Below are 22,263 nucleotides of genomic sequence, written 5' to 3'. Positions count from 1 at the left end.
GGCAGCAAGTAAATAAACCCCCCATCACTCCCTTCACATCCTTCCCCTGGATGGCCCAGATATGACTGCATGTACCTCCTGCCTCTGACCCCACTACTGTCCTTCTTTAGAAGGACCTCACTGTCTCTTAGGGGAGGGCACACTGTCTTTTACGTTTTGTACAAGAATGTGGACACAGATATAGCACTTCTCCAGAAGCATGAGAAACCATGTAGAGCCATACTTTAATGCAGAAATGCACTGCTCAATAGGGAGTGAAACCTACAGCTAGTCACAATCAGTACACAAACCAGAGGGAGGGAGAAATATCTTGTCAAAAGAAGAAGTAAACAAATCCATTGTCAAGTTGAGTGGTGTGACTGGAATGATTCCTAAAATGAGCTTCATTGACCTAACTAGCTTCTTGTATTTCCTCAAGTTATGAAAAATTGTACATTAGCCGTATCTAGAATCAGACATACTGAAAAGTGTAAAGAGAAAGAAGAGGAGAGAAGAGAGTGGAAGGAGCAGAATTATCTACACTAATGGGCCACTGGTTTTGCGGCCTCACAAGTTTAAAATGGTTTCCATTGCTTATGAGACTAAACGGCGTGTCATCTATTACCATCTGACTCTTAATAATCATTATCACTAAGTTTCTGGTCTTCTATGTGCCAGGTATTTTCCAAGCTTGATTAGATATCTGTATAACCCTGAAAGGCAGATATTTTATAAACAAGAAAACAAAGGTCAAAACGGTATAAAACTTGTCAGCAACCACAGACAAATGGTGGAGCTGAAATCCACTACCAATCTGCGCTCCAGGGACCGGCTTCTCGGAACACACACTCCCCGACAACACCTTCTCCACTTATCAGGTCAAACAACATCTCCTCCAGGACTTCAGATTAATAACCCTCCCTCTCTCGCTCCCAAGCACTCTATCTAGATTTATAACCCTGAGGAGAATCTGTCCTCCCTACTAACTTTGAAGCTACGAGAGGAAAGTGAGCACGAGTTTCTTAGCCCTCCCCAAGTCATCTCTCTCGGCTTGAGAGCCTCAGATACCAATCCCCTTGGCTCTGGGGTAGCTGAGTGGAGCCAGGGCAGAGTCCAGGGACATTCTCCTGCTGGCAGTTGCCGCCCCGGGAAATCCAGATCCCTTTCAATTAGCCTAGTGATGCCACCTTCCTTTTTTTCAAATCACTGTATCATTTTTTAAATTTTTATTTTATATTGGAGTATAGCTGATTGACAATGTTGTGTTAGTTTCAGGTATACAGCATAGTGATTCAGTTATACATAGACATATATCTTTTCTTTTTTCAAGTTCTTTTCCCATTTAGGTTATTACAAACCTGTGCTATAGAGTATGTCCTTATGGCTTATCTATTTTAAACAGAGCAGTGTGTTTATGTCCATCCCAATCTCCCAATCTATCCCACCACCACCCCCGCCCCAGTAACCATAAGTTCATTCTCTAAGTCTGTTATCACTGTATCTTTTTCTTAATAATTGTTTTTTTTTCCTTTTCCTTGTGCTCTGTGATGTGGACAGGGCTGGCAAGAACTCCACCATGCCTCAGTGCACGCTACCTGGCAGGTGCTCTAAGTGAGTATTTGCTGACTGGGGAGCAAGACTGAGTGGAAACACCACCATAGGATCCTTTGGCCATGCGGGCACTGCAGGGTCCTCGTTCCTGTTTCCCAAGAGGAAAGGTGGGGAAGGAATGGGGAACAGTGTGCCTTCATCCCAGGAACCTCACCAGTAATCATAGGGGCACTAGGGAAAGGGAAAGAAAGAATGAAATTTGGATTTAAAAGATAATATAAGCTAGAGGGCAGTTATTCATTTTACAAAAGGATCCAAGTCAAGCTTTCTTTAAATCAATCTCTGAAGTGTGAAGGAGTGGTACATCAATATCTCCAGGGAGATTTTTTTAAGAATATACAGCTACTTCCCTCTCCATCTGACCTGTGTAACGATTGCTCATAACCAGTAATAGCCTTCATGTGAGTTGTAACATACAAAGAAACAGCTGAAAACCATCTCTTTATAAATGAATAGTTTATATTCTTCATCAGAATATATCCTAGTAAATGCACTTTCTGGAAAACAACACTCTTCACAGCCCCTTCTTAAGCCCAGCCACAGCTGAACACAGCCCCACATCCCTGTCCTGCTCTCTGTACCCTCCTACTCCCAGCTCAGAACTGCCCCCAACTCCACTGCAGACCCCCTTTCCCAGGCTGATTATGAGCTGAGCTGTTCTCTGCTCTGAATCCCCAGCACAATGGTTCTGTCTGCTTTTCTTCGTCCATATTGTTACAGACTCACTTCATTTAGTACATCTTTATTAGAATGTCAAGGGAAGTCTGGAAAGGAAAAAAGGTAAAATCCTATGATCAGTCTACCATCTGGAACACTTCTATGTAGGTGTTAAAAGTTCCCTAGATCACTTTGATATTCACTTCCCCTCCACTCCTGTTTGAGAATCACGTGGGAAACCTTGAGTTCAGTGGATTTAATAACAGTGAATGACATTATCCTATGAGGGGGAGGGGGAACAGCAGGTGTAAATTAAGGACAGCGCAATAAGGGACAAAAATGAAGTAGGAGACAGTAATAAAGAAAAATGAAATACATTTGGAGGGAGTCATGGGGGATGGGTGGCTCCTTGAAAGTTTTCAACCCCATTAAAGCACCCCTCCCAACTCTTCCAGTATCTCCAGTATATCAATGCGCCCTCTCTAACCTCAGCTCATTTGTGACCAAGCATAAGTTTTCCTAAGGCTTTTCCCCCAAAGGTATGTCTACTTTCTTAGGTTTACAACACCTCTTTTCTTTTTCAAATTGTAAGCTCTTAGGGTGTGAGAATTATGCCTGCTTCTTCCTCTTTATTTCCTTCCTAAATACCTACAAGCAGAATCTACAGAATCAATACTTACTGACCAGTAACATTTTAATCCCTTGACTGAATATTTACAAAATAACCTGAATACTTCCTAATTATAGTACACCATGAAGGCACTTTAGAGGATATAATAATGGCACCTGCCTTAAGTGGACTTAAATTCCAATACCACTATTTCCTTCTACCCAGTAAAGGCAATGTACGGTAGAAAGGAGAAGAGAAGGGATGTGCTCCTTCTTGAAAATCAGAAGACCTTAATTTTATTCCTCATTCTGAAAATAACTAGCCAGATGACCTTAAGAAATTTACTTAAGCTTTCTGGTTCTCTGTTTTCTCACTTACAAATTAAAGAGGTTGAACGAGAAGATCTACAAAATTCACACCAGCTTTGATATGTCATGTTTGAGTGAGTCACCCAAATTGCTTGCTACTTCACTCTTCTCTTCCACAGAAGATCCCTGTGCTAAACACATCATTGGCATTTTCCTTCTTCATTATATGCCCAAGTTCTCTTTCTCAGTGTGAGAGCATGCTAAGCACAGCTTGAGAAGACCTGAGCTTGCTTTTTAGCCCTACTATTTCTTGCTGTGGTCGCCAAGGAATTTATTTAACACTCTTGAATCTCAGTTTTCTGATGTGTAAAAATGGAACTAAGAATATCTATTACTATCTATCATCATCTTCTTATTGTGAGAATCAAATAAAAACATCTTAAATAATAAAACATTACATAGCCTTATTTATTACTTACCATAGAGAAAATACTCTTGGGTATGAAACAGCATGTTCCTAAGAACCGTGTCAATCCCTCTCTCCGTGAGGGTGGCACTCCACCTTACTCAGTGCTTTGTAAAGTGGAAGATGCACGTTCCTGGCAGCTGTCCTTATGAACTTGTTCTGACATGAACTCCTATCTGCTAAGTGCTTTACGGCCCCATGTGTCAGCTGACTCACGTGGTACCTGAGACACAGGTGCAGAAACCTAGGAAGCAGCAGCAGGAGCTATGAGCAGCAGTCTTGCCCATTCAAAGTCTGATTCTCCACCAGCCCACTCACGGCTCCTCTCCCAGGCTGCCTTGTAAATCACACTATTTTTACTCTAAAAGCACATCCCTTCTCTTCTTCCCTGAAGTCTTCATTCAAAACTCCCCAGCTTGCGAATCTTAAATCCTCAGCTCAATTTAGTTGTTTGATATTTTCTTGCAGCCTCACTGTCCCCCCAATCAATGTGTCCTCACACAACCTCCAGATGGTCCTCAGGCAGAAGAAACTTTTTTCATACACTGATGAGAAATCTCTATTTGTCACCGTAATACCCTCTTAACATGCAAAAGGAAATCGGGCTGTACCCTTCTCTACAACAAGGATTGCCTTGGTTTTTCTAAAGTAAATGACCCAGCTCTAATCTTTCATACCTGTCCTGTCCCCAGTACATCACATTCCCAAAGGCGTTATAAGAGATTCCATAATACTAATCTTGCATGTAAAACTCCATAAATATTAATAGCCTTCCATGCCTGATATAATTAAATTAACTAATGAGATCAAGAGCGATCTCATGTTCACTGGCAAGGAGCAGAGTTATCAGAATGCCTATGGAAGTGACCATGTCTCCTTCTCTTTGGTGGTTGCTGACAGCTGTGAAATAGGAGACTGTTCTTCATACTAATATTTAAATTTTTCCCAAATGGTTATTAACATACTGTGTTACACGCTATAAAGAGAAAGTCACCCACCATTTACTAGTCAAACTGTAAACGCTATATGCTCAATAAAGATTTGGCAAAAGCTACTCAAGTTATTTACACCCGTAATCTGGATGTCCATTTATAGAAATTTAGCCCATAAATACACTTGCAGCTTCAGAGGTCAGATCCCAGGGAGAGGACTGGGGTTGGCTGCATGAACACAGCCTGAAGGGGGCTAGTGCACCACAGCTAGCCGGGAGGGAGTCCAGGAAAAAGTCTGGACCTGCCGAAGAGGCAAGAGACCATTGTTTCGGGGTGCGCGAGGAGAGGGGATTCAGAGCACCGCCTAAACGAGCTCCAGAGACAGGCACGAGCCGTGGCTATCAGCGTGGACACCAGAGATGGGCATGAAAGGCTAAAGCTACTGCTGCAGCCACCAAGAAGCCTGTGTGCGAGCACAGGTCACTGTCCCCACCCCCCTCCCGGGAGCCTGTGCAGCCCGCCACTGCCAGAGTCCCGTGATCCAGGGACAACATCCCCGGGAGAACACACGGTGCACCTCAGGCTGGTGCAACATCACACCGGTCTCAGGAGCCGCAAGCTCGTTTGGCATTCCGTACCCCTCCCTCCCCCCGGCCTGAGTGAGCCAGAGCCCCCTAATCAGCTGCTCCTTTAACCCCCTCCTGTCTGGGCGAAGAACTGTTGCCCTCAGGTGACCTACACGCAGAGGTGGGTCCAAATCCAAAGCTGAACCCCAGGAGCTGTGCGAACAAAAAAGAGAAAGGGAAATCTCTCCCAGCAGCCTCAGCAGCAGCGGATTAAATCTCCACAATCAACTTGATGCATCTGTGGAATACATGAATAGACAATGAAACATCCCAAAATCGAGGTGATGGACTTTGAGAGCAACTGTAGACTTGGGGTTTGCTTTCTGCATGCAATTTGTTTCTGGTTTTATGTCTATCTTAGTTTAGCATTTAGAGCTTATTATCATTGGTAGATTTGTCTATTAATTTGGTTGCTCTCTTCCTTTTTTCTTTTAATATATATATATTTTTTTCCTTTTTCTCTTTCTGTGAGTGTGTATGTGTATGCTTCTTTGTGTGATTTTGTCTGAATAGCTTTGCTTTTACCGCTTGTCCTAGGGTTCTGTCTGTCCATTTTTGCTTTTTTTTAATAGGATTTAGCGCTTGTTATCATTGGTGGATTTGTTTATTGGTTTGGTTGCTCTCTTCTTTCTTTTTTTTTTAATTACTTTTTTATTTTAATAATATATTTTTTTATTTTAATAACTTTATTTTATTTATTTAATTTTTCTTTCTTTCTGTTTTTTTTTCTCCCTTTCCTTCTGAGCCATGTGGCTGACAAGGTCTTGGTGCTCCGGCCGGGTGTCAGGCCTGAGCCTCTTAGGTGAGAGAACCAAGTTCAAGACATTGTTCCACCACAGACCTCCTGGACCCATGTAATATCAATCAGCGAGAGCTCTCCCAGAGATCTCCGTCTCAACACTAAGACCCAGATCCACTCAACAACTAGTAAGCTCCAGTGCTGGATACCCCATGCCAAAAACCTAGCAACAGAGGAACAAAACACCACCCATTAGCAGAGAGGCTGACTAAATCATAATAAGTTCACAAACACCCCAAAACACACCACTGGACATGGTTCTGCCCACCAGAAAGACAAGATCCAGCCTCATCCACCAGAACACAGGGACCAGTCCCCTCCACCAGGAAGCCTACACAACTCACGGAACCAACCTTACCCACTGGGGGCAGACACCAAAAACAACGGGAACTACAAACCTGCAGCCTGCGAAAAGGAGACCCCAAACACAGTATGTTAAGCAAAATGAGAAGACAGAGAAATACAAAGCAGATGAAGGAACAAGGTAAAAACCCATCAGAACAAACAAATGAAGAGGAAATAGGCAGTCTACCTGAAAAAGAATTCAGAGTAATGAGGGTAAAGATGATCCAAAATCTTGAGAACAGAATGGAGAAAATAAAAGAAACGTTTAACAAGGACCTAGAAGAACTAAAGAGCAAGCAAACAATGACGAACAACACAATAAACGAAATGAAAAATACTCTAGAAGGAATCAATAGCAGAATAACTGAGGCAGAAGAACGGATAAATGACCTGGAAGATAAAATAGTGGAAATAACTACTGCAGAGCAGAATAAAGAAAACAGAATGAAAAGAATTGAGAACAGTCTCAGAGTCCTCTGGGACAACATTAAACGCACTAACATTCGAATTATAGGGGTCCCAGAAGAAGAAGAGAAAAAGAAAGGGACTGAGAAAATATTTTAAGAGATTATAGTTGAAAACTTCCCTAATATGGGAAAGGAAATAGTCAATTAAGTCCAGGAAGCGCAAAAAGTCCCATACAGGATAAATCCAAGAAGAAACACGCGAAGACACATATTAATCAAACTACCAAAAATTAAATACAAAGAAAAAATATTAAAAGCAGCAAGGAAAAAGCAACAAATAACATATAAGGGAATTCCCATAAGGTTAACAGCTGATCTTTCAGCAGAAACTCAGCAAGCCAGAAGGGTGGGGCAGGACATATTTAAAGCGATGAAAGGGAAAAAACTGCAACCAAGATTATTCTATCCAGCAAGGATCTCATTCAGATTTGATGCACAAATTAAAAACTTTACAGACAAGCAAAAGCTAAGAGAATTCAGCACCACCAAACCAGCTTTACAACAAACGCTAAACGAACTTCTCTAGGCAGGAAACACAAGAGAAGGAAAAGACCTACAATAACAAACCCAAAGCAATTAAGAAAATGGTAATAGGAACATACATATCAATAACTACCTTAAATGTAAATGGATTAAATGCTCCAACCAAAAGACATACTGGCTGAAAGATACAAAACCAAGACCCTATATATACTGTCTACAAGACACCCACTTCAGACTGAGGGACACATACAGACTGAAAGTGAGGGGATGGAAAAAAATATTCCATGCAAATGGAAATCAAAAGAAAGCTGGAGTAGCAATTCGCGTATCAGACAAAATAGACTTTAAAATAAAAACTATTACAAGAGACAAAGGAGGACACTAAATAATGATCAAGAGATCAATCCAAGAAGAAGATATAACAATTGTAAATATTTATGCACCCAACATAGGAGCACCTCAATACATAAGGTAAATGCTAACAGCCCTAAGAGGGAAAATCAACAGTAACACAATAATAGTAGGGGACTTAAACACCCCACTTTCACCAATGCACAGATCATCCAAAATGAGAATAAATAAGGAAACACAAGCTTTAAATGATACATTAAACAAGATGAACTTAATTGATATTTATAGGACATTCCATCCAAAAACAACAGAATACACTTTCTTCTCAAGTGCTCATGGAACATTCTCTAGGATAGATCATATCTTGGGTCACAAATCAAGCCTTAGAAAATTTAGGAAAATTGAAATCGTGTCAAGTATCTTCTCTGACCACATCACTATAAGACTAGATACCAATTACAGGAAAAAATCCGTAAAAAATACAAACACATGGAGGCTAAACAATACAGTACTAAATAACCAAGAGATCATTGAAGAAATCAAAAAATACCTAGAAACAAAGGACAATGAAAACACGACACCCAAAACCTACGGGCAGCAAAAGTAGTTCTAAGAGGGAAGTTTATAGCCATACAATCCTACCTCAAGAAACAAGAAACATCTCAAATAAACAAACAAACCTTACACCTAAAGCAATTAGAGAAAGAAGAACAAAAAAAACCCCAAAGTTAGCAGAAGGAAAGAAATCATAAAGATCGGATCAGAAGTAAATGAAAAAGAAATGAAGGAAACAATAGCAAAGATCAATAAAACTAAAAGCTGGTTCTTTGAGAAGATAAACAAAATGAATAAACCATTAGCCAGACTCATCAAGAAAAAAAGGGAGAAGACTCAAATAAATAGAATTAGAAATGAAAAAGGAGAAGTAACAACTGACAGTACAGAAATACAAAGGATCATGAGAGATTAGTACAAGCAACTATATGCCAATAAAATGACAACCTGGAAGAAATGGACAAATTCTTAAAAAAGCACAACCTTCCGAGACTGAACCAGGAAGAAATAGAAAATATAAACAGACCAATCACAAGTAATGAAATTGAAACTGTGATTAAAAATCTTCCAACATACAAAAGCTCAGGACCAGATGGCTTCACAGGTAAATTCTATCAAACATTTAGAAAAGAGCTAATGCTTACTCTTCTCCTATAGAGAACAGTATGGAGGTTCTTTAAAAAACTAAAACTAGAACTACCATACGACCCAGCAATCCCACTACTGGGCATATACCCTGAGAAAACCATAATTCAAAAAGAGTCATGTACCACAATGTTCATTGCAGTTCTATTTACAATATCCAGGACATGGAAGCCACCTAAGTGTCCATCGACAGATGAATGGATAAAGAAGATGTGGCACATATATACAATGGAATATTACTCAGCCATAAAAAGAAACGAAATTGAGTTATTGTAGTGAGGTGGATGGACCTAGAGTCTGCCATACAGAGTGAAGTAAGTCAGAAAGAGAAAAACAAATACCATGTGCTAACACATATATATGGAATCTAAAAAAAGAAAAAAAAAGCTTCTGAAGAACCTGGGGGCAGGACAGGAATAAAGACGCAGATGTAGAGAATGGACTTGAGGACACGGGGAGGGTGAAGGGTAAGCTGTGATGAAGTGAGAGAGTGGCATGGATATATATACACTACAAGATGTAAAATAGACAGCTAGTGAGAAGCAGCTGCATAGCACAGGGAGATCAGCTCGGTGCTTTGTGTCCACCTAGAGGGGTGGGAGGGAGATGCAAGAGGGATATATGTATGGGGATACGTATATCCCTATACATATATGGGGATATATATATACTGATTCACTTTGTTATACAGCAGAAACTAACGCACCACTGTAAAGCAACTATACTCCAATAAAAATGTTAAAAAAAATACACTTGCATGTGTGGAAAGCAATGTATGTACAGATACAGGTTCTTCACTGTGACATGATATATGACAGCAAAAGATTGTGAATAGTGTAGATATCTATAGAGAGAGGATGGAGTAAATTATGAAATAAAATAAAACTTAATATTATTCAAAATCATGATATGGTGGTTTTTTTAAATAAAGATACACAAATTCTTCTATACTCTTCCCTTCAAGAGGTGGAGCCAAGCCCCCCATCCCTCACCCCATGAGAGTGGGCTGGACTTAGTGACTCACTTCTAACAAATAGAATACAGCAGAGCGGATGGTGTGTGATTCCCAAGCCTGGGATACAAAAGGCATTACATCTTCCTCCTTCCTTTTTCTCTTGGATCACTTCTTGGAGAAGCCAGCTGCCATGCCATAATGACGCTCAAGCAGACCTACAGAAAGGGCCAACAGCCGGCAAGGAACTGAGACCTCCTGCCAATAGCCATGTGAGTGAGGCATCTCAGAAGCAGATTCTCCAGCCCCAGTGAAGCCTTCACATGACAGCAGCCCTGGGCAGCATTCTGGCTGCAACCTCATGAGAGACCTTGAACCAGAACCACCTACCTAAGTATTCCTAACCCACAGGAACTGTGAGATAATAAGTGTTCATTGCTTCAAGCTGTGAAATTTTGGGGTAATTTGTTATGCAGCAATAAATGATGAATATACATGGGTAAATGTAACTTTTGAAAAAATATCCCTTGCATTTTTAAAAATCTGTTTGCCTCCTATCAAAAGTCCTTTTGCATCATATTCAAATATGGCTACTGGCTCTATGGAACAACGATAATTACTTTCTAGCTATAGAAGAGAAACATTTCGTTAAACCTTAAGGAAAAAAAAAAACCCTCATCAGCATCATCTGATTCACCTTACTTCCCAAATTATATGGATCTCAGTGGTGAAACCTATAATCTCAATTTGAAATGCAATTTAGAAAAAAATCAAGATCAAAGAAAAAATATTTAAAAAAACTGTTACTTGGCAGTCTGTCACCAATCTTTGGATATTCTATTTCATATCCCAAACATAAACTGTGCAATTTTAATAATAATTGCTACCAGTAATTGAGTAATGTTCTAAGAGGTTTACATAATCCATTGCATGTAATCTTTGTTATAACCCCCAGTGAGTTATTGCTACCATCTTCGCTTTCAGGTGAGGAAGTTAAGCTTTAGCAAGGCCAAATGTCACACAGCTGATAATGAGTAAAGCCACAATTTGAATACCCGCCCTTTGACCTCACAGCCAGAACTTGTAAGCACTACTTTGTATTCCATGTAATAATGCCCGCAGTGTACTCCAGCTTAGGCTTTTGGTGAGATTGTGCTTTCGTCAAATAGTACCTGGGTCATTAACCAAGTACTTAGAACGTGTGTGGCACTGGGCGAAGCACTTAGGTGCATTATTTCATTTCGTCCCCACGACCACCCTCTAAGCTAAGACTGTATTATCCCCATTTGACAAATGAGCTAACTGAGCCTCAGAGACTCCAGATTGCCTGAGGTCCAGGCAGTCTGAATCCAAAGCCCACTTCCACATATGATGCAAGTACAGAAAACCTACACATTCGTGATGATAAAAGTTTTTAATTTAAGAGGATGGAGGATGCATGGGAGATGCCTGTGTCCTTCCAAAGACAACCTCCTGTTAGGAAGCTTACAGAAAGAAAAGGAAAGAATTCTGCAACATTTCAGTCTCCACAGCCCCTGGGGGGTTTCAAAGCGGTTTTTCTAAGCATCTGTTGTAGTAGTCAATTCACTTGAAGTTTACAACCCACAGGACTGTTTTAAATTCTCTGAGAGCCAGGAGAACGAGTTCCCCATGTTTATCAATCCTTTGTCTTTTTGCAGTTTATTTATTCACTCATCAATTATTTATTAAGTTCCTACAATGTGCCAAGCACTGTTCCAGGAGCTGGTTATGCAACAACAAACAAAAACGTAAAAATTCTTGCCCTCATGGGACTTATATTCCTATGGGTAGAAAAAAAGCGACAAAAAAATAAATGAATATGCTGTGGAGAAAAATAAAGCTTGGGTGGGGGGAGAACGAGGAACGTGAATGAGGGTTGCAATTTTAATTAGGCTGCTTAGAGAAAATCTCACGGAAAAGCTGCAAATTATTACTGTACATAAGTCGTGCAGACTCCAACGGTAATTTTTTCCTTGAATTAAAATGGTTATACGAATAATTGCCAAAGTTCATTTTCCTCGTACTGTTATAATCATTTAGGCAAAGTAGATGGGTAAAGCAGGTGGGGCCCAAACTACTGAGATGGCTATCTGAATTCATTAGGAAAAACTGGATAATCAATTTTCTTTTTTTTCTGAATTATAGCCATTAGCTGATTTCCATATGGCATTCTAAGCCTTTCTTTCAAAAATCCTTTGATAACACAAGGCAAGAGCTCTCGTGGAAAAGAGAGGGTTAGTTTTACAGAGGCTGAGAATAACTTGCATAGAGGACCCCAGCAAGTCATGGCTATTCCTCAAAACTCCTGGGCAAAATTTACTGACTTCGTACATTGTCATCCGGATATTTAGAGAATGGGAAGGAAAAAAGGAGCTAACGATCTTTTTTCTCCCTAGTCTGGTCACATCCAAAGTGCAAAGATCTAAAAGCCAGCTTGACCCGACTTAGCTGTGTGGCCTTGGAAAAACTTGGGCCTCATTTTCCCCATCTGAACCCAAAGGGATTGTGTCTAGAAGACAGCTATGACCTACGGTGACCCCAGCAGCAGGGTGTGCAAAGGCTTATCTGCTCCATCACGTTCTGCAGTTTTGGAAATTTTTAGATGGAAAATTTCTTCTCCTAGGGCCATCTAGTCCTTAGTATTCCATGCTCAGGGAGCAGTTCATAGAGTAACGTTATTAGCCCATCAAAACTCTCATTTGTGAGGGATGCCGGATAATAAAAATCATTGGCATCTGCGGAAGCGTGAGTGAAACAGCGATGAGCTATCTTCAGTTGGGGGTACAGGACAGAAGGTCCTCCATATCATTTGGTCCTTCTCAGCACAGCAAACCAAAGACCCCTCCCTCTTCCTCCTACCTGCCCACCACACATACACACTGCTCCACACCGTGACAAAGAGCAATAGACAGTTTGGAGATCTGGAGGTCTCTTTAGCACCTGAAAGCTGCCATTCAGACCCTCTATCAGGAACCCATGGAAGCTTTTTGTAGTGAGACCTGTGGGACTGATCATGGTCTCCTGTTTCTCCAATTGTAACTCTCCCTTCTCACCTCCACGGCCCATCAGAAAAGGAATGCCCACGTGTGTTTAGCTAGACTCTCAACAACTAGTGAGGATACCACCCTCTCTTACCAGAGAGGAGCCTGCAACAATCCATCACCTTCCCCCTTCCCCTAGGCACTTTCATTCCATTTTGACAAGAGCCAATTCAGAGCCGAGTCTTTCCCTTCAGAACCTCCTTCCAGACCCCACAGGAAATCACTACACACCAAAGCGTGCACACACCCCAATGCTTCACACACACACACACACACACACACACACACACACACTTTTAGACTCTTCCCCATAATAATTCTTTACTTGATCAATAAAGGCACCAAGGGCTTCCCTGATGGTGCAGTGGTTGAGAGTCCGCCTGCCGATGCAGGGGACATGGGTTCGTGCCCCGGTCCGGGAAGATCCCACGGGCCACGGAGCGGCTGGGCCCCTGAGCCATGGCCGCTGAGCCTGCACATCTGGAGCCTCTGCTCCGCAACGGGAGAGGCCACAAGAGTGAGAGGCCCGCGTACCGCAAAAATAAATAAATAAATAAATAAAAAAATAAATAAATAAAGGCACCAAACTCACAGGGATAGAAATATACAGATTTCTCAATTTCCTGACCGTGATGGGTTCTCTAAATACCACTTCTCAGTCACAGCTCCACATCCTTTTAGAGGAACATCACCAAATGCCCTACTCTAACTTCCCAATTCCTTCCCCTCGCTTCCCCCACCTCATCTCAAGAATCAGAAAGAATTTCTACCAGTTACCTCACCCTGAATATTAAATCATTCATCACCACACAGACATGCACACACACATACATCCCAAGAAAAAAAGAGCTGAATTTTATTTACTATGTGTTTGTGTAATTTTGTGGTTTGTTGTTAATGGTTTTTTTGGTCTGTGTTTAACCAATTCACAAGGGCATTTGACTGAGAGAGATGAGCACAAGTCCAGGCACACTTGCACACCTACCTCTGTAGCCGTAAGAGAGCGCACAGTTTAGGCACACACCTCATCGCCCCCGCTGCTGCTCCCTTTCTCTGAAGGATGGGCTGGCAATCAAGGCAGAGCACAGTCCACAGAAAGCAGCCACAGCCCTGGTAACTGGTTGCTGTACTGATGTTAATGGAGTTCAAAAGCAAATGACGGCCCAGCTCTTTTGCAGGATCAGATTTGCTAGTTAATTAGTAATCAAGGTCTCCCCGAGGCAGTCATCCCTAAGACCTTGGGGCAAGAAGTAACCACCCTGACCCCTGGGGCACTGAATGTCTCTGCTGCAGTGAGGAAGCTCCCTGTGCCTGGTAGCAGAACAAGACTGACACAAAGTGTAGATGATAAAGAGCAAAAAAAAAATGATCCTGGTACCCCAGAAGAGCCCCATCTCTCCCAATGACCCCTAATCTCATCCACTGATCTGTGTTTGAAGGAAATAATTCTGAAAATGTTTTCAAAATAGTTTCTTCTTTTCCTGCCTCTAGGAGGGGTACCCTTAAGCTTTTTTGTGTTAAAGAGACCCTTTGGCCATCCGGTACCTCCTAGGGTACCTCTCTTGGAATTACATTTTTTTAGAATTTTATATATATATATATATATATATATATATATATATATTTTTTTTTTTTTTTTTTTTTTTTTTTGCGGTACGCGGGCCTCTCACTGTTGTGGCCTCTCCCGTTGCGGAGCACAGGCTCCGGACACGCAGGCTCAGCGGCCATGGCTCACGGGCCCAGCCGCTCCGCGGCATGTGGGATCTTCCCAGACCGGGGCACAAACCCATGTCCCCTGCATCGGCAGGCGGACTCTCAACCACTGCGCCACCAGGGAAGCCCTTAGAATTACATTTTTAAATGCATGAGACAAAATACAAAATAAGCATACAAAAGAAACCAGTTTCGTTGAATTACAGTTACTACAATACTTTTTAAATTGTAGTAATGTATGTTGTATTAACTAACAAATCTAGCAGCTGGTCTAATAGCTACTGCAGTTTCAAAATAGTGTAAACAGTATTTAGAGATTATCTTCAACATATAAAAGTATCCGTGACCTCTCTTGGAATCAAAGTCTTAGGTACTGCTCACACTACTGTGATTTGTGGCCTAACTTTATATTTTGAAAGACATATTAAATGTCAGTATTTCAGCAAAGAAAAAAACATAAACACTTTCCCCTTCCAAGTTCACCTGCTCTCTGAATTAAATGCACAAACCCCAGGTTAAGAACTCCAGTCTATTGCTAGGCAGACCCTCCCTCAAAGTAGGGCAGTGTCCTTGCCTGGGTGCCACTCCAAGTGATGCCAGTAATCCATGAACCCCTTCTTGCCAGTCCCAAGGAAATAAGTACCAAAACTGAGGATAAATATTTAGAAGCTTCTATTGCCACTTGTCATGGTAACTTATGTCCATTGACCCTAATAATTAAAAACTGGAGTTTGTGTTTGTGTATATATATGTTTTTTAATTTTCTTTTTCTAGTAATTTATTTTTATTTTAAATTTACAAAAGTCTCAGTCTGTGACATAATGGAAATTTTTGTTTTTACAAAAACCTGACTTTTTACCACAGATCATTTTAAAAGCTCTGCTCAACTACTGTTATTCCTGGTCATTTGCTTTTATGGATCAGTGAAAATTCAAGAAAAACTTAGGCCAAGGGACCTAAATTTATAACCTGTGTATCACTGAGAAAAACTAAAAAAATAACTAAATAAATAATGATCTATTATCATTATTTCATTGTGGACACAGACTATTAAAATGGAATGAATTTATCTTTTTGAAAAGTTCCCTTTCTTGTCCTTATTTTTCTCATTTCATCGACCAACAGAGAAGGAAGCTCAGCTCAGTGCTCTGTGATGACCTCGATGGGTGGGACTGGGGGGGGGCAGTGGGAGGGAGGTCCAAGAGGGAGGAGACATAGGTATACATAGAGCTGATTCACTTCATTGTATAGCAGAAACTAACACAACATTGTAAAGCAATTATACTCCAATAAAAATATTAAATAAATAAATAAAAAGGGAGTTTGCGATTGACATGTACACACTGCTATATTTAAAATGGATAACCAACAAGGACCTACTGTATAGCACAGGGAACCCTGCTCAATATTCTGTAACAACCTAATTGGGGAAAGAATTTGAAAAAGAATAGGTACATGTATATACATAACTGAATCACTTTGTTGTACACCTGAAACTAACACAACATTGTTAACCAACTGTACTCCATATAAAACAAAACATTAAAAGAAAAAAAAGAAATGTTGGGAACCAGTAAGACCTGCAGACCAGGTCTGATCTACTGCATTTGTTTGGCATCACAATGACAAAGAATTTTGAACTAAAAGAGGAAGAAAAGGAAAACTAAGGTGTACGGAGGCCTGTTGGGTACTGACACCTTTTGCCGACATTATCTCATCAGTATTCACAACGGCCTGACAGCTGCAAGGGTCTGAACTGCCATGCGGATACTTGTCCACTCTGCATCAGAGCCCACTCAGACCGTTTAGTATTAGCCCGAACGAATTTCAAAGATCACCACGTACAGCCCCCTCCTTTTACAGACGGGGAGCCTCGGACCTAGCAATTTTGTGAGGTTTGCATTAGTCTAATAACGGAATGTAGTACATGAGTGTTAACATTTAAAAAAGAAAAATTTTTGGCAGCTATATACTTTGCTCAAGGCCCTGTACTACTCACTGACTCTATGATGTTGCCTGACTAGAGCTTTTGAAAAGTGTAGCCACTGGATTTAAAAAAGAGATGATTCAGGACAGACCAATGTACAGAACTGTGATGCTGAGAGTGGTTTGTGACCCTGGTGACACAGCCTTACTTGAGCCTGAGGAGGTCAGGAAAACATGTCTGTCTGGGAGCCATGGGGGCCATGCAACTAGGAGAACTAGTAATGTGAGGACAAAGCCTCCTCCTCAGAACTCTCCAGCCAAGCGCCTTCCCCAGACCCCGTGGCCCCATGTCTGGATCATGCAGGAGCTCGGGGGTCTCCTCCCTCCTTCCAACCCCTGAAAATACGATAACCACTTCCTAAACACAAGTCAATTCAATGTTTAGTTATTATACGTGTGCTATAAACAAGCACCTATCAGAATAGCAATGACAGCAATATTTATGGAACACTGATATGGCCCATGCATTATGTTAAATGAGTCACAGGCATGATTTCAATTTCTCCTCATAATTACACTACGAGGCAGTGACTGTTATCACCCCAGTTTTACAGCTGAGAACCCTGAGGCACAAAGAGCGACTGCCCGAAAGCTGTGTAACTAACAAGAGGTGAAACCAGAATGCAAGCGCAGGCAGTCTGGTCGAGCCTATGCTGGAACACAAATGTGAGTGCTGCCTCCGTAACCCCACAGCCCAGAGCATGTAAGAAGTCAAACGGCTATGCTACAAAAGACAAGGCAGCACTGACAAATGTCAATGGAAAAAGAACACTCCCACTGGGGAGGGACAGGAAAGAAAGAAATTAACGGCCAAGATAGATGGGAGTGGGAAAGGAGGAGAGACGTTAAGATTTTGGGGGCTAAGGGATCAGCATAAGCAAGGCACAGAGGTAAGAAAGAATGGGACCTGCTTCAGAAACTGCAGCAGAAAGACGAGGGAAGACAGTTGTGGGAAAGTCAGGAACATTATTGGACATTATTGGAAAAGTACCCTAGAGTCGCTGCATCACCGAGATTCTGTTAACAAGAAGACTTCCACCAGCAACAGGGACCCATCGCAGGCTGTCATAAACATGAAATAGATTTCTGAGCCTAGGATTTCTCTGCCTAGGACTCAACGTGCAGGATTATCTGTCTCTGTGAGTCTTTACTCAGAATATTACTTCTTCCCACACCTCCAAACAGAACAAGACATATCCATAGGGAACACTGAGAGCTGTACAAGCTGTATGTCCACTGGCGTGGCCCAAAAGTATGGAACTCTGCTACCCTGAGATCCTCCATGGGCATTCCCTGAAGACCAAAGAGCCAGTGGATCACAGTCAATCCTGGGCAAGAACACCCGTCTCTCCCTGTGCAACTTTCCCAAAACAAAACTTTACTCAGGCTTCTCTTCTAAAACCTAAAATAGCCATGGTCTAGTTCTCACGATAAATCGCACTTTTCTCTCTCTCTTTAAGGCCCTCGCTGTCATTTTGACTCCACTACTCCAGTGTTTTTCACTATGCACCAGTCAACTTGGCTCGTGGCTGCTTCTGCATTTTTGCCTGAGGGCAGCCCTCCACCAGGGCTGTGTCTACATCCTCTTGTCCTCTGTTTTCTGTGAAAACCCCTCTCCTATTGCAAAGCCAAGTTTAAAATCCACTTGGTCATGAAATTTTCTCCAAACACACAATTCACATTGACGTTTCCTCTTTTCTGAACTACTGAAGTAATAGTACATTCAAGAATAGTGTTCTGTCTTATGGGTGAACATACCCCAAAGTGCTCAGGGGAAAGCTAGCCTCTCATCAAGTCCCTGCTGGCTGAGTTCCCTCAGAGTCTCCCCAAAGCCAGACCCACGTGAGGAGCCTATTCTGACCTCCTGAGTGGAGAAGGGACAGCTGAGCCCCAGTGTGTGTTCTCCATCCTCCTAGCATCGAACATGGCAATGGATTCTCCCTTCTTGGAATAAAATCCTTATGAAAAGATACTCATCGGTCTGGATTTTACCAGCAATGGACTGTGGGTGGGTTAGATAATCCTGAAAGTATTCCTAAATAAGCTTATTAAAATCTGAAACAGGTAGATGTAACATTGAAATCAAGTTAAATCATCTCTTGGACACTGTTTCCATGTTAAGTCTTCAGCTGGTGGTTTAGTAGTCCCCTGCATGGTGTCACAGAAAGAGCATGGGGTTTGGAAACAAACTAGCTGGGGTCTGCATATTGGATTCTCTGCTTACTTTCCACAGACCTTGGGCAGTCATTTCAATGCTCTGAAGCTCAATTGCCCTCTCTGTACATTAGGGGTGAGAATATGTGTGACATATATTATTTTGTGCCTAAGCTGAGATAATAAGTCCCTGATATCCAGTGTCGGTTTCCCAGACCCTCCCTAACTTGTCTTTTCTGAAAATAAAGTCAAATAAAACCCAGCAAGTGGTCGCATTAGCTTAAATTCTGTTAACAACTCCTCCTTCAGTTCATCCACCCCCAGAAAGAGCCTCACTAGCCTGGGCTGGAGGAGGTGTTCTCTTGCATCCATGGACCACCGACAGACAAGTGCGGAGCATCAGTGCCTCCCACGGGGAACCACAGGCGGAGGGGGAAAAGCAGCCCAGCCCATGACTTTGTTCTCCATGGCTCCTTAACATTCCTTCTTCCCCCATCTCTCCCCACCCCACCCCACTCCCAAGCACACGCCATCTCCACACCTTCTTGTCACAAAGCATCTCTCACAGCCTCCTCCACAGCCTACAAAATTGTATAAATTGTACCTCTTTCTTTTTATCGCAACCAAGTTCCTTCTTTCATTCCCAAAATAAGCTCTTCACATCAGACGCTATCTGGCAACGGAGAAGTTGCTTAGAGTGAGAGTGATTTCCCTGCCCAGAAATGTTCAAAGAAAGGTGTAAATAAAAGAGACTTATAATGGGCATTACAACATTTCCTTCTCTTGTGAAATACCTATTATTCAGCAGTTTTACACGACCTTTCATCCTTTCCTACCTCACCCCCACAGACAGGAATACGTGCAAACACCGGTGTGAGTCCAAGGAGAGAGTTATTAGGAATAATATATTACTTAGTATTCACCTGTTAGTAATAAAACTTTATATTTGTATAATACATTGCAGTTTTCAGAGCACTTTAATCTGTATTATCTCTCTGATCACACAAAGAAATAGAGCAGGAATTTTTAATCCCCATGTATAATGAGGAAACAAACTAAGAAAAATGATTTGCTAAAGGTCACTCAAATACTGGCCAAGTCGGACTAGTGCTAACTTAGTTTCAATCTAGTAATCCAGCGTTCGCAGAGTCTGAAGTCGGTAAATCCAGAAATTGCTTTTTCAGACTAAATACTTGTTCATTCATTCAACAGATTCAAAGTTCACTCTCCACCACGTATCCCAAAGAGGAAAGCTCAGATCCCATCCGTTATCAAATTCTACCATCCTTTCCTCACAGATGGATACTTCTCTTAAGTCCAAAGCTTGTCCTAGAGATTTCTACCATCTCCTCCATGGCTCCCCTACCCCACGTCAAGGGAACCGGCCCAATCCTGTAAGGGACCCCAATACAGTCCTAACTCACCAGTTACAGCTGACTGGACCAGCACTGGACAGCTGATCCAACCTGGTCCAATTGGATTCTCTCTCCCGGAAATTAGGATTTGAGACACAGAGTCTGAATCATATTCAGGCTGTGGGATCATGTCATGTTACTGAGAGGCAGAAATTAAGGTTTTACTGAAAATACCTGTTTCCCCAAAGGAGAACAGGATAGACATATGGAAAGAAGCAGGAGTAAGAGATTATTCAAACCCAAAGAAGAAAAAGTAAAGAGACTAGCTACCAGTATTTTTCCTATTTCTGTTAAGACCAATACACAACAGAATTTCAGGTGATTCTCCTGCTTCTTCACCAAAATACTACTTCTACAATTACTACCACCACTGCTTCTACTACTAACCACCATCATCACCATCATCACCACCACCACCATCACCACCATCACCATCACCACTATCACCATCAACACCACCATTATCACCATCACCACCACCACCATCACCATCACCACCACCACCACCATCACCACCACCACCATCACCATCACCACCACCACCATTACCACCACCACCACCACCACCATTATCACCACCACCACCACCATTATCACCATCACCACCGCCACCATCACCACCATCACCACCATTACCACCGCCACCATCACTACCACCATCATCACCACCACCATCACCATCACCACCACCACCACCATCACCACCATCACCATCACCACCACCATCACCAGCATCACCATCAACATCATCCCTTCCTGCAGCCACGTACTGTGAGTTTCTATACCTGGCAACCAAATAGTCTCTGATGGCCCTGCTATGGCAGGCTCTCATTGTCTCCCTCTGTCCAGTGTAAATACTTTCAACAGAAATTTCTAACCACTCCAGTCCAACCTACAAGCAACATATTGGCAACACTTTGTTGACTTCTACAACCACTTGCAATTGTAGGACCTTCAAATCCCCACAAAGTCCCTCTGAATTATATGGCCTCCCTATAGAATTGTGCCTTTTAGTTCAGGAATACATGTAATCTAGGGGTATGTGGTGACACACTGAGAGGTACATAACACATCGTCTTGGAAAATCAACTTTAGTCAAAGTCCTTGGAGAGGAATAGGCAATTTGAATCAATATTTGGAATTATGAAAAATATGGCAGTATAAAGTAATGCCATGCATAATTTTTTTCAACATAGAACACTGCATTTACAGAAATTTTCCTGTGAGCCTGCTTCCCCCAGGTCCCCACCCCAGGGGAAATTGTGAAAAGAAAGCCATAGGGAATGTCTTAAAGGCGCCAATAATGTCTCACAGCCACACACAGGCTCTGGCTGTCGTTGTTGCCCTCTTCTCTGGCTTGGCCTCTCTCCCCCACACACTCCCTCGCCATCCGCTCTCTGGGAATCTCCGTGTCACACCATCTCCCCCGTCTCTGCTAGACAGTGACCCTCGAAGTGTCACTGCTGCTCCGTGCTCTCTTCCTTTCGCCATTACAGAGAAACAGAACAGGGCTGATGTCATCCAGCGTCTCACAGCTCTATCAGCTTTTACTTAAAACCTCCTCTTCCATAATTCATATTAGTGGACAAAATAAAGCTCAGAAAGGGGCCTGAGCACCTTCTAAAGCAATCCCTCCCCACAGGTCCCTGCTGGGGAAAGTGACCCAGGTATGTCCCTAATCACAAGACTCCGTGCTGGCACCTGTGCTGACTGGACCTGGGCCGGGCACTAACCCAAGACAGCCAGACTGGCATCTCCAGACACCGCCCGCCGTGTGAGCACCAGACAACCCAGATTCTCCTTCTGAATGGAACGCAGAGAATCTGCAGCAGGATCGGTTAGTTGCAAGAGCAAAACTGAAAGGTAGAGAAACAGAAATAAGAGCTGTGTGAGACCATCTTTACCCTCATCTCCCCTGGCGTGACCTCTCTGCCCTCCTCCCTCTGACAGTTCAAAATGGACAGGATATGCTTTAAATGTAGGAAGCAGAGACGTCCTTCCTTCTGTTTCCTCTCTTGCGCTTCCTGTTTTCTGCCTCTTCGTGACAAACGAACCTAGACACAGGGCAGGCTGCCTTTCCCTCTGTCCACTTCCTCGCTTCATATCCCCAGATGGGCAAATGGACTCAGAGCCCTTCTCACAGGCAA

General features: G+C 42.3%; 1 protein-coding gene across 1 annotated transcript in view; it reads right to left on the bottom strand.

The window, feature by feature from the left end:
* MGAM (maltase-glucoamylase) overlaps positions 1-19,407 on the bottom strand; it is a 98,885-nt gene extending 79,478 nt beyond the window's left edge. The window contains exon 1 of the mRNA XM_082846160.1: positions 19,306-19,407. The gene's annotated coding sequence lies outside the window, so the exon portion shown is untranslated. The remainder of the gene's footprint in view (positions 1-19,305) is intronic.
* Positions 19,408-22,263: the final 2,856 nt, after the last annotated feature.

The sequence above is a fragment of the Leucopleurus acutus genome (genome assembly GCF_964270905.1).
Source record: "Leucopleurus acutus genome assembly, chromosome: 9".
NCBI classification, from domain to species: domain Eukaryota; kingdom Metazoa; phylum Chordata; class Mammalia; order Artiodactyla; family Delphinidae; genus Leucopleurus; species Leucopleurus acutus.
This window is presented reverse-complemented; position numbering and strand designations above follow the sequence as displayed.